Consider the following 17460-nt stretch of genomic DNA (forward strand, 5'->3'; position numbering starts at 1 on the left):
AAGTCTACTCTGAGTAAGAAAAATGTGTATAAGTGGTACAAGCTGTTTCAAGAAGGTCGAGAGGATGTCGAAGACGAACCTCGCCCTGGACGTCCCAGCACGTCAACAACAGATGAAAACATTCAAGCAGTGAAAGAAATGGTATTGAAAAATCGCCGAATTACCATCAGAGAAGTTGTTGAAGATGTTGGCATATCGATTGGCTCATGCCATGCTATCTTTTCGGACGTTTTGGGCATGAGACATGTGTCAGCGAAATTTGTTCCAAAACTGCTTAATTTTGATCAAAAGATCCATCGCATGACCATCGCTCAGGAGATGTTGAATGAAGTCAAAAATGATCCTGATTTTCTCAAAATAGTTATAACTGGGGATGAATCGTGGGTATATGGTTATGACGTCGAAACTAAAGCCCAATCGTCTCAGTGGAAGCATCCTGAGTCTCCAAGACTGAAAAAAGCACGTCAAGTTCGGTCAAATGTGAAGGTTTTGCTCACTGTCTTCTTTGATTACCGTGGCGTAGTGCATGCGTAGTGGCTTTAGCATCACGATAATGCACCTGCTCATGCATCGTTGCTTGTGAAAGATTTTCTGACCAAAAACAGCACCAAAGTCATGCCTCAGCCTCCATATTCACCGGATTTGGCCCCCAGTGACTTTTTTCTTTTTCCAAAACTAAAGAGACCCATGAAAGGACATCGATTTTCAACGATTGAGGAGATAAAAACTGCATCGCTTAAAGAACTCAAGGCTATACCACAAAATGATTATCAGAAGTGCTTCGATGATTGGAAAAAGCGTTGGCAAAAGTGTATTATATCTGAGGGGGATTACTTTGAAGAGGACAACATAAATATTTAGGAATAAATTAATGTTTCTTGAGAAAACCATAAATTCACCTTATTTTTTAAACACACATCATATTTGTTTCTTATATGATTTTAATGCGTACTTTAATAAAAAATTTATAATAATGATTCATTTAATTATTATATTACGCATTAACTTGAGCCACAACCACGTCTCACGACCGTGAGATAGGTGGTTACAGTCTGTAACGGAATCAATACGACGATCCAGCAAATGCCTCGTGCACCTTAAGAATACGGAGCGACCCAAGGACTACCGCCATTTGCATTATTACCGCAAGTGTTTTAGCATATTGTTGACACGCAGGTATGCTTCTTAGGCCATTAAATAAATCACATTGCATGTATGTGGTAATGAATATTTGAATGGAAAGACAACCTGTCACAATTTGCATATGTGTGACTTATTTTAGGGGTCACGGGGGTCACATAAAGGGGAGCAAAAGAAACGTTTTTAAACTCAGCGTATTCAAAAAAGAAAACACTGCTCTCTAAAGTTATTCAAATGTAAAAAATAATAAATACATTTTTTGCGAGGTGGCAAAACATTAAGGTTTTGTATTTTGATATATCGAAATTTGAATATACCGCCAAATTGTTTAAAATGCAGTTGAGTTTGTAGGTTATGTTCACTTTGAATGGAATTGTGTATGAGAAAAGTTCTTAATCCAAAAGTCGAACTCTAGCGCCACCTGTCGCCTGAATTTAAAAAAATGCAGTTACCGACACAGCAGGTGTTACCGATAAAGTAGAACATATTTACCAACACTGACTATTTTTATAAAAAAATGTTCTTTTCTAATGCCACGCAAGAATATACACCTTCCTTTTATGTTAATTAATACTCCCCCAAAATTTTTCCGCTTTTTTTAAAACTTTTATTTTTAAGTATGGGAACAAATTTTGATCTTGGAACTGGCTCGGTCGGTTGATTTGAATGTCACGTGCCCTTAAGTATTGACATAAAAATCCGCCAGTTTGTTGGTTTCTTCTTAAATATGGTCAGTTGGTTTTTTATTTTTTAAACTTAGACACCCCCCATGTAGACCCATAATGAGTTTCGTAGAAATTGCTAATTTTATTTTAAAAATCGGGCAAATTAGATGAAAATTCTCCAATTGTAATGAATCTCATGGAAGTCTTCTAGTTTATTGAATTATTTGACAAATTTGGTCTGATCGGATCAATACGTCAAAATGTTCCTGCTGAACTGGACTCGAAGTTTCAAGCTGTTTGTTTACCCCTAATTATTACTTAAAATTGTTATTATTGATAGCAAATATGATTAAGGTTCAGGACTAGAGAAAAGTGTCGAACTAAGCTTTAGGTAATAATTTTTGGAATAAACAAAAAAAAACTAAACCTGTCTATTTTTATTACAGTGCATATTTTCGAAAATCTAGGTGGAATGATTCTGAAAACTTCTAAGTATGTTTCATATGTTGAAGAAAATTTGAAAACAGCGCTGCTATAATTCTCTGAAACTTTGTGATATATTTTGAAGAAATAGGCTATGTAGATTTAACCATTTTGACTCCTTTAAATATAATTTGTAATTTTTAAATCGCTAATTATATTTTTTTCGCCAAAACTTTTGAATCTGCAACAATAGACAAATTTTAGCAACTCAATGATTAAAATTAAATTTAAAAAATAATAAAGAATATTTAAGATATATGAAGTAGTTTAGCATACTTATACTGTACAGATATTAGATTCTAACAAAAGAAACAGGATTTGCAGGAAGAAACTACAAAGCTACTTGAAGGTTACTTAAAACTTATACTTCGTATTAAAAGCTAGTTTTGGTTCTCTAACAGACACACACTCATATGACATATATATATATATATATATGTACAGATGACGAATTATGTATAGTATAAAATGCTCTTTATTCATCGAGAGCCTTCAGTATTTTAAGTTTGTCAAAGATACTACAAGGAACTCTACAAGGGGCATCTAAGACTTCTTTATTTTTAAGCGTACTGATAAAAGACAGTAATATTGATCATTTATAGACTTAATAGATAATTTTAATGAACATTCAAGTATATAAACACTGTTTTTACAAAAAGCATTGAATATGTGAAAAATTTGAGCCCCGCCCCACCCTCCCGTTTTCTCAAATGTCCACGATTTGAGACCCTCTGAATCCAAAACACAATGCGAAATTTTCTAGATTGTATGTTAAAAATTATTATATCAAATTCCTATTACAATTTCTTTTTGTGTGTACCTTGTTCTGTCACTGCTAATTCAGATATTGCAGAATAATGTTCACATTTTATTTTTCCTGATCTTAATAAGACCCTGTTATGGTTGCTTAATCCTTCTCCCTTTATATATATATAAAAGATTATATCAAATACTGTAATTCAAACCCTTCATAAACTACAATCATTAAGTAAATCTGAACCTTTTTTTTTAATTTGACATTAAAGAAGGTTCTCAAAGCACCTACGTCCTTGCAGATTATATTCTCAATGCCATAATTGCGCTTCTATGAAAAAAATAATTTGTTCTATTTTTTGAAGATTTTCAAATTATTGAAAAGTATATAACTTTTCTAATTTTCATCAAAATTAAAAATTTTATTTGAATAATTTGCGAGTCTTTTACCCCTCTATAAGAAACTTTGACAAAAATTTATAAAATTTTAGCAACAAAAATTTCAAAATTTTGAAAATGCACTCAATTTTTTAATTTTGGTTCGAAATATCTGATTAACGAACTTAGCCTTTTTCCTTTTTTTGGGGACCTTCAGAAGTATATCTAATTCAGGCTCGATTGGATAAATTCTTCAAAAGTTAGCGCGGCTACAACATTCAGGTAACCATACATACAGACATATGGACAGACGTACAGACAGACAGACACCGACAAAATTTTATGATTTTCGGATTCTGTGCCCGCCGAAACGTAAAGACCCTTTAAAAACCAGAGATCGAAAATTTTGACGATTGCATTACACTAACGTTTTTAATTTTCATCCAAATTGAAAATGTCATTTGCATAATTTGCAAGTATTTTTGTCAAGTATCGGAGACATTGGCAATATTTTCTAAAACTTGAAAAAAATTGTCTAAAATGTCGAAAAAGCTCTAATTTTTGTAATTGTGTGCTAATCGAAAAATTCGGCTAGAATACTTTCAAATGTATTTTGCGTGTACTGAAAATATTGAATAAAATTTTCTGATTTACAAAAAAAAATCATTTTTTCTATTTTTGAAAATTTTGGATTTTCAAAAAGTATATAACTTTTCCAATTTTCATAAAAATTAAACATTTTAATTGGATAATGTACAGGTCTTTGACCAATCTATGAGAAAGTTTGACAAAAATTTTTATGAGTTAAAAAAAATTGAAGATTTTGAAAATACTATAATTTTTTTAATTTTGGGCTAATTGAAAAATTCGGGTAGCATAATTTTGAAATATATCAAATGCAGACTCGATTGGACAAATCCTTCTAAAGTTAGCGTGACTACAACATTCAGGTAACCATACATACATACATACAGACATAGAGACATACAGGTATACAGCCATACAGACACCGATGAAATTTTATGGTTTTAAGATTCTGTGAGTGCCGAAACGTGAAGATCTGTTTAAAACCAGAGATTGAAAATTTGGACGATTACATTACATTCTCAGGAATTGTTGAGACTACTTTTTTCAAGATTTAAACATCTTGTGGAAGGTTATTCGTGGCACTCGGAAATTCAAACAATTCACCTTTACAACTTTTTTTATCATTATTATTAATGTTCTGGGTTGAGACCGTCTTAGTCCCTGATGCTTGAGTGATCCCATTGCGTCCCCTTATAAGCCTTAAGCGTGGCCCACAACCCTCTCCATAAGGAGAGGACCAAAGCCACGCTGTTAGCTGGTATTTCAGACTCACTGATGCAGTAACTGCCTGTGAGTGTACATGTTTCCTCGCAATCGCAGGGCAGTGACAGAGAATATGAGTAGAAGTCTCATTATCCTTTCCGCACAGACGGCAGAGGGGATCTTCTTGAAACCCTATCTTATGTCTGTGATACCGGAGGATTCCATGTCCTATACACATTTCTGTTAGGACTTTGACTTCATTCCTTCCGAGCTTGAGTATTTCATTCGCTCGATGAGGGTTTAGCTTTAAAACGAAGAGTCTTTTAGCTTGTCTGCAGCCAGAGACAAAACCCCACTCATTCTGATGTTCCTCGTTCAGCCGACTGTTAATATGTTCACTGACTAGCCTACTGGAAATGCCTACAACTGGCTCAGGTCCAGTAAAATTGTCCTTTGCTGCTAGCTTTGCCAGGCTGTCTCAGATTGTAATACTGTTGCGTAGGATCCCATCGCAATTGTGAAGACTATTCTGTTAATTCTACAATATACACCTGCTCCAGCGTTCTCCTTGTTTCTGGAGCCATGTGTAAACCAGCTGTCTCCATCAATAGGCAGCTGTGTCTCACCATTAGCTCATTCTTCTTTCGTCGATAGGCTAACTCGGAACTTCTTGTTGAAAAGTTAGCGACGATTAGACATTTTTTCCCTGAGAATGCTCAGTGCCGGCCTCCTCTCAAGTTTGATTATCCCTGCATAACTGTCGAAATACTTCTATCGTTTACCATATTCAATCTCCAGGCCGCCTTTGCAGCCACGGCCTTTAAGGTAAGATGGACGGGCTCCAAACCTATAAGTGCCCCCAGGGCCATCGTGGGTGTCGACTTCGAGGCAGCAGCAATACTTCTGAGAATCAGTCCCCTGATTCTTTTCAGTCGGAAATTGACAGCGGACAGTTTGATTGCTCCTCCAGGTGACTGCCGCAAGAGTTAGTCTGGGGCACAGGATCGCTGTGTCGATCCACCTAAGTGTCTCCGTTTTTAAGCCCCAGCTTTTCCCTATGGTTCTTTTACAGAGCCAAAGAGTCGCTACTAGCTTTTTGCACTTGTTTTCCAGGTGCTTGTTCCATGAAAGCTTCTAATCCAGAATGAATCCTAAATATTTGGCTTGCCCTTTGATTTCCAGTTTTTGTATAGCTAATTTCCATGTACTTGTGGTTCCCCACTTGTAACTTCTGGTGAATACAACTGCATCTGTCTTACTCGCATTGCCCGATAGTCCAGTGGTATCACCCTCAGCCGTGGTTAGATTCTTATTGGCCAACATATGGCAGTTTCATTCCACGATTATAGTAGGCACATTGTGTGCGATCATGGCCGCCCTGCTCACCTCTCCAGAGGCGTAGTTAAAGGCTCCTTTGATGTCCATGAAGGCTCCAATCGCGAGGCCGTTCTGCTTCAGTTGTGCTTAAATTAGGTTAACTGTTGTGCTTAGGGCCGTCTCAGGCGAGTGACCAGCCCTATAGGTATGTTGTTGCTTGTGAAGAGGACTACTTGACAAAACCTTATCGCAAATATATATCTATCCGCGAGTCTTTCCACTGTTTTTAGTTGGCAAGATGTGAGGCTAATGGTTCGAAAATCCTTAAGTTAAGTTTAACTGACCTATCTTCTGTCGGAATACGAGGTGTGTTCAAAAAGTGAGGTAACTTTTCAATTTTCGCGGGCGACGTACATTCAAGTTTTAACTTTTTTGTTTTGTTGTGTTTTTACACTCGTCACGAACATATGTTCACAGCTTTGACTATATAGCTCGTGTTGCTTTTCTGGCAAAGGCGTAAAGGGTTAGAAGGGTTTGGTGTGCTCGGCGATTTTCTTCTTTCTAAAAAAATTGAGCAAAGAGTTTGCATTAAATTTTATGTGAAAAATGGAATCCAGTGCTCTAAAACTGTTGAAATGTTGACAGTTGCATACGGTGAGTCTACTCTGAGTAAGAAAAATGTGTATAAGTGGTACAAGCTGTTCCAAGAAGCCCGAGAGAATGTCGAAGACGAACTTCGCCCTGGACGTCCCAGCAAGTCAATAACAGATGAAAACGTTCAAGCAGTGGAAAAAATAGTGTTGAAAATTCGCCGAATTCCCATCAGAGAAGTTGCTGAAGATGTTGGCATATCGGTTGGCTCATGCCATGCTATCTTTTCGGACGTTTTGGGCATGAGATGTGTGTCAGCGAAATATGTTCCAAAACTGCTTAATTTTTACCAAAAGATCTATCGCATGACCCTCGCTCAGGAGATGTTGAATGAAGTCAATAATGATCCTGATTTTCTCAAAAGGGCTATAACTGGGGATGAATCGTGGGTATATGATTATGACGTCGAAACTAAAGCCCAATCGTCTCAGTGGAAGCATCCTGAGTCTTCAAGATCGAAAAAAGCACGTCAAGTTCGGTCAAATGTGATGTTTTTGATCACTGTCTTCTTTGATTACCGTGGCGTAGTGCATCAAGAATTCTTACTACATGGCCTTATGGTCAATAAGGAGTTTTACCTTCAAGTTATGCGCCGTTTGCGAGAGGCGATACGCAAAAAACGTGCGGAACTTTGGAAAAACAATTCGTGGCTTTTGCATCACGATAATGCACCTGCTCATTCATCGTGGCTTGTGAAAGTTTTTCTGACCAAAAACAGCACCACAGTCATGCCTCAGCCTCCATATTCACCAAATTTGGCCCCCAGGGACTTTTTTCTTTTCCCAAAACTGAAAAGATCCATGAAAGGACATCGATTTTCAACGATTAAGGAGATAAAAACTGCATCGCTGAAAGAACTCAGGGCTATACAACAAAATGATTAGCAGAAGTGCTTCGATGATTGAAAAAAGCGTTAGCACAAGTGTATTATATCTGAGGGGGATGACTTTGAAGGGGACAACATAAATAGTGAGGAATAAATGAATATTTTTTGAGAAAACCATAAAGTCATCTTATTTTTTGAACACACCTCGTAAAGACTACTCTCGCACACCTTCAGGCCGCCGAAACATAACCCAACGTCAGACTAGCCCTAGCAAGTCTCACAATTGGTCCAATAATGATCTTACCAGCCCTTTGTAAGAAGACTGTATATATGTCATCCGGACCAGAAGACTTGTAAGGACTAACGGAATTCCGGGCCCACCTGACCTTGGCTGAGGTAACAATCTCGTTAGCTAGCCGCCGGTTTGAGCCCAAATGGGCCGCAGGCGGATTTGATTGCCTCGGACGTGTCTTCCCCTCTTCTCCTAACTTTGTGAGGCTTGGAAAATGTGTCTTGATCGTGTGAGCCTAGGTATCCCCGTCAGACTCTGAGTATTCCCCGCTGGGCAGTTTTAGAGCCCCGAGAATAGCATCCGGATTTCGAAAAAGCAGCTTATCCAGTCTGGCCGCCTCTGCTCCTTTCTCAATGTCAGTGTAAAAGTTGGTCCAACTTTCATGCTTTACCTTACGCATTGCACTCCTATTCTCATCCCTCATCGATGTAAATAAACTCCATAATTCCTTCGTTTTGCCAAAACTGGCACATCTGAACCTCTCTCTGGTTTCCCTGCGAAGCTCTTCGAATTTCACATTTCACCTTCGTGTTTCTCCAGCCTTTTGGACTTTTGAAGGTCGACAATTACTTTCATAAGTATATTAGATGGCTTCCGTGAAAATCTCGGCCGTCATCTCAAGGGTATCCACGTCTCTAATTGAGCTGGGCACTTCTGAAAGCGCACTACTTAGTTCTGTTGAAAACCAACCCCAGTCCGTTCTTTTTTTATTTTTGACCCATTTAGGGCCGATGGGTACAGCGGAATACAACACGAACTTTATCTGTGAGTGATCTGAGAGAGTGGGTCTATATGAGATTCTCCACTTCTTGATGTTATCTGTAAAACTACCGGTGCAGAGAGTGATGTCAATCACTTCCTCCCTGATGGAATTACGAAACGTCGGGGTGTTCCTCGTATTAAGAGTAAGTAAGCCGATCCCATGACTAGCCTTCCTATTCCTTTAAGATCGTGACTATCGCCATTAGGCCTTGGGGTCCCTGCAACAAAAACCAGCCACCCTAGAACCCTAATGGTATCTCGAACTAACCAGGGTTCCTGGATTAGTAAGATACCTGTATGCCTCTTAGCCATGTCCCTCTGGAAAACTACAGAGGCGCCTTTGCTGTGATGCTAGTTAATTTGGGTGATGATTAGAACAGGAGCAGTAATTTAGGTCTGATCCCGATCTTTCTGTCCACCTAAAGACTCCTCCTTTCCCTTGCCTATCGTGCCTGACTATCCACCAGGACGCTGTCTTAAGTGACACGTTGAATCACTTCAGTTAACGGAGGACCACAGACGGGTTTACTGGTTTACCTGGGAACCAGGCCGTAGCCTTAACCATCCTCTGGAGCAACTACACTCGACCCACCTTAATAGATGCGCCTTCCCTTGACCTTGTCTCGACCAACGCCTTGTATAGCCAACAAAAAGCGTACGAACAAATAGATCCCACCCCCTCCCCCTAAAATGGAGGGGCAGACAGAGAAGGAGGCTATCGGGGTGCTTATAGGTGAGATCAGAGGTTTGAGGGAGGCCGTAAGGGGGGCTATTGAGCAGATAGGAAGTATGAGGGAGGATCTGTCGGTAAGGAAGGAAGAAGAGGACGAAATAAAGGAGACGGAATAAGATATTAGGGTGTGGAAGGAAAGGGCGGAGAAAAGGCTGGAGACGGTGGAGGGCAGTTTGGGAATGGAAGCAGTCAACATGGGTGAGGGTGAGAAGCAAGGTATTTGGAGAAAGTGGAGATCATGATAGAAGAGAAAGTGGCAGAGCCTAGTAATGAAAAGGAAGAGAGACCGGATAGGGAAAGGATAAGGGAAATGGAGTTGAGGATGGAGAGAAGAGAGAAGGCAGATAGGAGAAATGATATAGTGATAAGAGGATTAAAGCTAAAGTGCGGGAAAGAAAGGGAGGGGGTGGAAGCGCTGCTACAGAGCATCGGGTGGGTTAAAGGCAAGGTAGGGAAAGTTAGGATAGAGGGGAGAAAGGAGAATGAATTGGCGATGGTAGAATTGGAGAGCTGTGGAAAAAGTGGGGGTTATGCGTAACAAAAATAGGATAAAGGACAGTAAGGTTTTTATTGATCAAGATTTAGCCAGGAAGGAAAGGCATTTTCAGAGAATGCTAAATGACAGGGCTAGGATGGAGAGGAGCGAAGGGAGACCTGCGAAGGTAGGGTATCGGAAAATGAAAATAGAAAATAAAATAAGGGTATGGGGCAAAGAGATGGAGGTATTAAAGGAAGTGTAGGGGAATTTATTTCGGAGGAAGTAGAGGTTGGGAGTAAAGCAGAGTGGAGGAGTCTTAAATGTGTTGTACTGGAACGTAGCAGGGGTAAAGAAGAAATATGAGGATTTCGGGAGGTATATTCAGAAATTTGATGTGATTGGAATAGTAGAGACGTGGGTAGAGAGAAAGGAATGAGATAGAGTAGAGCAAAAGTTTCCAAGGGGGTATAGGTGGAGGCTACAGGAGACGGTCAACGTAAGAAGAAAAGAAAGGGCTAGTGGGGGAATTATAACAGGGGTGAGGGATGGATTAGAGAAAGAAGTTTATGGAAGAGGAGAGTGGGAGGGCGTGAAATGAGAGGTTGCAAAGATAGAAGAGGCGATGTATAAGTTTGTGACTATGTACAATATGGATGGAATGGAATGGATTAAAGAAAGGGTAGAAAACTTACTAGGAGAGCGACATAAGGGTTTGGTGGTAATGGGGGGAGACTTTACTGAGAGATTTGGGCGGGAAGGGGCCTATACAAGAAAGGGGAGCGCTTTGAAAGAAAATAGAAGGATAAGATAATAAATAAAGTGGGAGAGATTATGAGAGACTAGATAGAGGATGGAGGGTGGGCGGTGTCGAATGGTATGGTAAAACGGAGAAAGTGGGAGAATACACGTATGTAAGTAAGAGGGGTGTATCGGTGATAAGCTATGTGAAAGATAAGTACAGGATGTGAAAGGAATGAACCGCGAAAAGAGAGAAGACCTCAGGAATGAGGAAGGAGTTTAGGGCGATGTGTAAGAAGAAAGAGTAGGAAAAGAAAAAAAGCTGGAAGAGGAGCTGAGAAGTTTTAAGACAGAAGGGGACGTGTGGAAGATAATTGATAGATTTAGGAATTGTAGGGTGGGGATAAGTGAGAAGATAGGAAGCGACCAATGGAGGAAGTTTTTTAAGGATTCATTTCAGGGGTCAGATACACGAAAGAGAGATAAGGGGATTAGAAGAACAAGGAAGGTAGATGAAGTGGAGCTAAACGACGAGGAGATAGAGAAGTTGAGAAGGAAATTGAAAAAATTTAGGGCAGCAGGGATGAACAGGGTAGAGAACGAAACGTGGCTTTTAGGCACACAAGAGTTAAGGCAGAGGCTAAAGGGGAAGCGAAAAAAGTATGGAGGGGTGAGGGGTTCCCAAGACGATGGAGGGAGGGGTTGATTTTACTACTGTATAAGAAAGGGATATTGTGGGAGACGCAGGCGGGCTTTAGAGAGAGAAGAAGTACTATCGACAGTATTTACGTCTTGCAACACGTGGTGGATAGAGAACGAACCAAAAAGGGTGCCAAAGTGTACGCCTTTTTTGTAGATCTAAAGAGCGCGTTCCCTTCGGTAGATAGAGGGAGGTTGTGGAAGGCAATGAAAGAGGGGGCAGTGAAGAAGGGCCTGATCGAGAGGGTGAGAGGATGAGAGAGAATTTCTAAGGGATTCTGGATGGATAGGGTGTTGAGGCAAGGGTGACTACTTAGCCTAACGCTTTTTGCAATTTTGATCGCGGATATAAAAAATAAGTTAACGGCCGGAGTTGTAGGAGGAGTTAGGGACACTGAGTTTGGCAAAGAATACGCTGAACTATATTGTCAGGAGGGAGACAGGAAGAACGAGTTCAGGGATTATAACAGGGCGTCGAGAGTGTAATATTGAGGAGAAATTCTTTGAAGAGGGGGCAAGTAAATTGGTTAGGGAGTGTTGGTGGGAGAAAAAGAACAGATGTAGTGGTGCAAAGATGAAGGTGGAAAAGGAAAGGTATTTTAGAACGAATGGATTGCAGATGGATGAAGTTAGCAGGAGGCACGAGGAAGGAAGAAAAGTATATGGGTTGGTTCAAAAGAATGGCATGAATAAAGAGAAGGTAGAAGGAAGGAGAGGATGAGAGATTTAAGGTTTAAAGGGAACTATGTGTGGATTATGCCAAGGCAGAGAGCGCAATATTTGTGCGAGGAAGAAGAGAAAGCTAGTCAGAGACTTACGGCGAGAATGAGGTGCTGTTGCATGGAAGGTTATAATAGGCTCTGGCTTTCTAGAGAGAAGAGAATGTGTAAACTGTGCGGGAAAGATTGTAAATAGGAGAGGAAGTACATGTAAGAAAATTGTAAATATTATAAATAGTAATTAAGTATTAGGTGTTAGCTACGGAGGCAGAGGCTGGTAATGCGAGGCATAGCGATAAAAGAGCAAAATGTGTGCGAGGCGAGGCGTGACGCAACAGGGAAGGTTAGGCTATAGAAACAAGCGGATTAGCTATAAGCTGTGGATGGATAGTAGTTTGTAAGCAATAGTTGTAGGAAAATTTTGTAAAAAAATGGAAGTGTAAGCATGTCAATTTTTTAAGGCCAACAGGTCGAAAACTAAACATTTATCTACCACAAATGCAGAAAGAGGTCTTCCATTTTGGCCATTGATCTGGGGACACTTTTTTCGAGCGCCGTCCGTGTGGCCTCCCTAAACAGATTGAATTGCTCTGTAGTGAGCAGCGAATCCAGGTATCTCGTATCCGTCACCACCACCATCAGAAGGTGATTCCTTTGAGTGGCCGTCAGTCCAACTTCCGACGACTCCCTGTTTGTCGGCTGATGGACCGCCTTGTGCCTCTTCACAGTTTTAGCCCGCCCCCCCCCCCACTATGGGGTGTCCTCTGAGTCCCTTGCTGGCTTTTAGGTCTCAGTTCGGGTTATCGGCATTGTGGTCGCCGATATACCCGGTTCTGCAGCTGCTCTACTAGTCCACTGAGCTTGCCTGCTCAGTCTTCTTTTCAGTGAACCGTTAATGCGTTTCTTCTAATTGGGGGACTTATTGGCCACTCCCGTTTTCATAACCTTATTCAGAGGAACCGTCACACTCTCAGCTCCTGGAGGAGCTAGGGGCGAAGCTACCGTCTGAGTAAGGGGCCTCTGTCCGAACCGTTTCAGATAGATTGGAATGAAAGGGTTATATTAGACCCATTAAGACCCAGCCCCTTTCCCCTCTTCGCCAACTCTCTTTCTCCTTCTCCTTTTGGATTTAGGTTTGCATGATCCATTTTGTTTTTCATGAGTAGCTAGGGAAATAAAAGGTTCGCCCCTGCAGAGCCCCGCATGCAAAGGTAAGACTAATTACTCAGGAAGTTAGTCCAGTGACCCGGAGAAGCCGTTAGGACACCTTCGTAACCCCTAGGTGCCAAAGTGCCATGAGCACGATCACTCTACACCCATAACTTAGGGGGATGGTCCAATTAAGCGATAAACTCAATGAATACGCGTTCGCAGGTCACTATACCAAAGGAGGGCTATTTCTTGGTCGCTGTGCGGGCCGCAGATCATCTCCGTGCGGATTCCAAAAATTGGAGATCGGTCCAGGAGAGACCTGGGTCTAGGGATCCAGAAGGCGCGTGTTAGCTAGGTTCTTGCAGCCTTCTATCATAGGGGAGAGTAGGGTCGAACCGGGTTGCGGTTTAATTTTTTATATGTCTTGATTCATGCTGTCCCCTGGATCTAGATCGATAAATTTTCTTTATGTAGATGCTACGATCTCATTGTCGTGGAAACTTTTTAATTACATGTGTTTGTGGACTCAGGAAGCGATATCGATTTTTTTGTGGTGTGAATTTAGAATTTTTTTGAAAAAGTACTCCATCACGCTTATTGAAGTCGTGCAGATTCTAGACAGGTAAGTTGAACACTTAATTGTGTACATATTAGAGAGTATATAGCCCTAGTTCTCATAATCTATTGTGACTAGAAACACGTGGGCGCCATGGTTAATTATCGATTGCATTTGGGGGCAAAACCGAGTACCGACGGTAGGGGTAAGGCTGGGTAGTATCCGGCCTTGCCCCGCTTGTTATACTGATGCGATTGTAGCAACCAGAGCTCCTGAGGACCAGCCTTACACATCTGTGAATGTTGAGAACCAGCCTTACACATTTTACCAGCGCTGAGATACAATCACCGAAATCAGAATTTATGGTTTCACCTTGTGCGCTCGTTAGACTTCCTCAGGAAGAAATGAAGATTCAGCGAGCCAGCAACAGAAGAAGAGGAAAAACTGCCATTTGGACTTGCACAACCTACAAAAATGAGCTAGAGACAGAATCTTTGATTTCGAAAACGAAACCAGAAAATAAAAAATTCTAAGGCACCTGCGCAAAAAAAATTTGAAGTGAAGAAGAGAAAGAAGGATGGATCATCATCACAAGAGAAACCAGAAGCAGAAGCTGATGCAGCTTGCATTTTTTGCAATGAACTCTACTTTGCATTCACTGAGGGATGGATTTAGTACACAAATTACATTTGTCGGTGGTTTGAACTTGAATCTTAAAAAGTCTGTACGAAAATGCGGGGGGAATAAAAAGATCGAGCGCGTAGGTCGAGCAAGCTGGAGCGCGCCTAGGCGCGCGACTGTTTATTTTCGCGCTTGATAATATATTTATCTCGCGCTTTGCGCTCGATAATGTGTTTACCTCCCGCTCCGCGGTCGGTCTTTGTATACTCCCCACACTTGTGCACAGATTTTTTCCAACTAAATGTCAAAGCATCGACAACAGTAATTAGATGATATTGAATTCTCTTTTGTTAAAGCTCCTTCGGCTTTAACGAACAAATTTTCATTACGTATCTCGTGCTGCCTACTCGGATTTTTTTCTCGAATTTTATATCATTTCCATAAATGTATAATATTACAATTCATAACATTCATTGATATTAAAACAGACGTAGTTTTATTGTCCCTTTTATCAAATTTGCATTCATTAGAACAAATTTTTTTATTAAATATTTTTTTGCAATTTCTTCCGGCTTTTCGTTCTAAAAGTTCTTGTGATAGTCTTGTAGGAATCCAAAAAGCAATTTTTTTTTTCTTGACTTTTTTTCATATGGTGCGTTATTTCGCTTAACATTTTCATTTCGTGTGTTTTTTGGAATTTTGTAAATGCTATAAATCTGGTAAATTTTGGTTTTATCAAAAAAAAATCATTTTCAGAAATTGTTTGCCTTTTTGAGTACTATAAACAATTGTACAAAGAATTTTCGAATCCTGAAAAAAGTGGTCTCAAGAATTTTAAAGTACGCTCGATTTTAAAATTTTTATCCAAAATGGCTGGCTCATGAACTTGACCTTTAGCTTGGAACACTAAAAGAGTATACCAAAGGCCAATCTAATCTCTCTATTCTTTCAAAAGTTATCGTGCTAAGAATCTAAAAATCTACAGACACACTGAAAAAGGTCACATCCGTGAAAAACTGTTTTTCGAATTCAGGGGGTCTTAAAACATCGACATTTGAAAAAAAACTAGGGTGGGGGTAGTTCAAATTTTACACAAATATAATACCTTCTCTGATGAGAATGTAAAAAAAAGTAAATTTTTTGAAAACCCACACACGAGAAGAAAAAGAAATTAAAAATAAAAGTTGTGATGAGATTGTGCCCCCTTAGCGGTCTGATTTATCATTGTTAATATAGTTTTTCACGATCAAAATATAAAATACTTATTCTATGAAAAAGTAAAATATAACAAATTTTTATATCTTTCTAAGATGCACAATTTTTGTAAAGGCACCTTTTCACCTATTTTGCACAGTTTACCCGCAAAATGTAATATTTGATTTTCCATTTTGTTTTTATGCTGTCAAAATTTGAATTTTCGCTTTTTCAACAGAATCCGAAAGGTTGTTATGATAAACTTTTGGGGCATTGAAAAATAAACATTTTTCTTTTTCTGACTTTTTTCATGCTGTGCGTTATTTGGCTTAAAATGTTGATTTTCGTGTGTTTTTTGGAATTTAGTAAATGCTATAACACTGGTAAATTTTGGTTTCATCGAAAAAAAGTCATAATAATAAATTGTTCGAATTTATGAGAACTATAAGCGACTGCACATAGAATTTTTAAATTAAAAAAAAATGTGCTCGAAAATTTTCAAAATTGCTTTAACTTTTTGAATTTTCATCCAAAATAGCTGGCTAGCGAACTTGACCTTTAATTTCTGACACTCAGAGAATGTGCCAAAGGCCAATCGAATAGATTAGTTTTTTTCAAAAGTTATCGTGCCCACAGCCTGATATACATCCTTGCATACATACGTGCACAAAAAATTTAAAAACCTATTTTTCGGATTCTGGGGGTATCAAAACGTGAACATTTGAGAAAAATAGGAATGGGGTTCAATTTTACACCAATCTAATACCTTCTCTGAAGACAATGTACTAAATTTGTGGCGTACAAAATTATACGGTTTAAAAGGGTCGGTCTTTTAAAATATAAATATTCTAATTAAAAAACCAAAAACTACATAAAGTTTAAGCTTTCAATTGTAAGTTTTTATGAAATAACAGTTTTAAATATTATACTTTAAAACTAATAAAAATACTGCGAGAATTAAAATAAAAAGTTCTTAAGTTTAAAAATTTGCAAATGTTAATATTTGTATTTCCTGTGAATTTCTGCGAACGTATTACAGACAACTTGTGCGGCACGTAATTGTCCGACAATGTCCTAGGTGAGTTAACGCCTACCCTCGTAACTACTTGGTCCTAAAAAGTGTGCCTCCCATCATCCAACGATAAAAGTGTACATTTATTAAATTGGAGGAGTGGCAAAAATTTGAAAACACTTGAACCAATCATGGAAATAAAAGAATATCTGAAAAAAATGTTTGGTTGTAAATTTATTTTCTAAACTGATAATGTAACCGTTTTTGTTTTCCTGTATTTTGTTAAAAATCCGCTTTTTTGTTGTTTTAAAATTAATTTGAAAATTTTCGAATTTCTGTTATCGGTAGTAAATTATTGGTTTGAAAATTAAATTAGTTGTTTGCAAAGTCAATTATTTTCTATTTATATCAAATAATTTTAAGGATAATGATGCAGCATTGTAAAAAAAGCTTTGGTGATATTGACAATCAGCTAGTAATTATACTTACACTGTATTTTCAAATCTCAATCTATAACCTGATTAATTTACGATACTGAAGTACTTATTTGCAATCTACTGTAATTTCACTTCACGCCGCAATGTGAAAATAAAACGGAGGTTGTTCATTTTGCAGTCGACTGTAAAATTACTACGTCCCATAATTGAAATTATTCGATCTGTATGGGACATAGTAAGTTTACGTAAAGTAATAAATTTACTTGGGGCGTTAAGTTTACGAAAGTGCATGTAAATTTTGATGCAAGTTTTTCGATCGCGAGGGAGTAAGCCCGTGCGGCCGAACGTCGCAGAATTATTTGCAGGACGTCAATTTGGACCATTCGGGACTAGCGAGTGCAATTCGTGCCAAACGATAAATTTCGGACACGCCCGAACGGCTACTTACCATTTGGGGCGCATTTCGTTTCATTTGTACGTCAAATAGATTTGAAGGTTCTTTTACGATTTTGGCCAACTTGAAAATTTATAAAAGGTTATTATATAAACATGCTATCATATATA

Source organism: Belonocnema kinseyi, chromosome 10, assembly GCF_010883055.1.
Source record: "Belonocnema kinseyi isolate 2016_QV_RU_SX_M_011 chromosome 10, B_treatae_v1, whole genome shotgun sequence".
NCBI classification, from domain to species: domain Eukaryota; kingdom Metazoa; phylum Arthropoda; class Insecta; order Hymenoptera; family Cynipidae; genus Belonocnema; species Belonocnema kinseyi.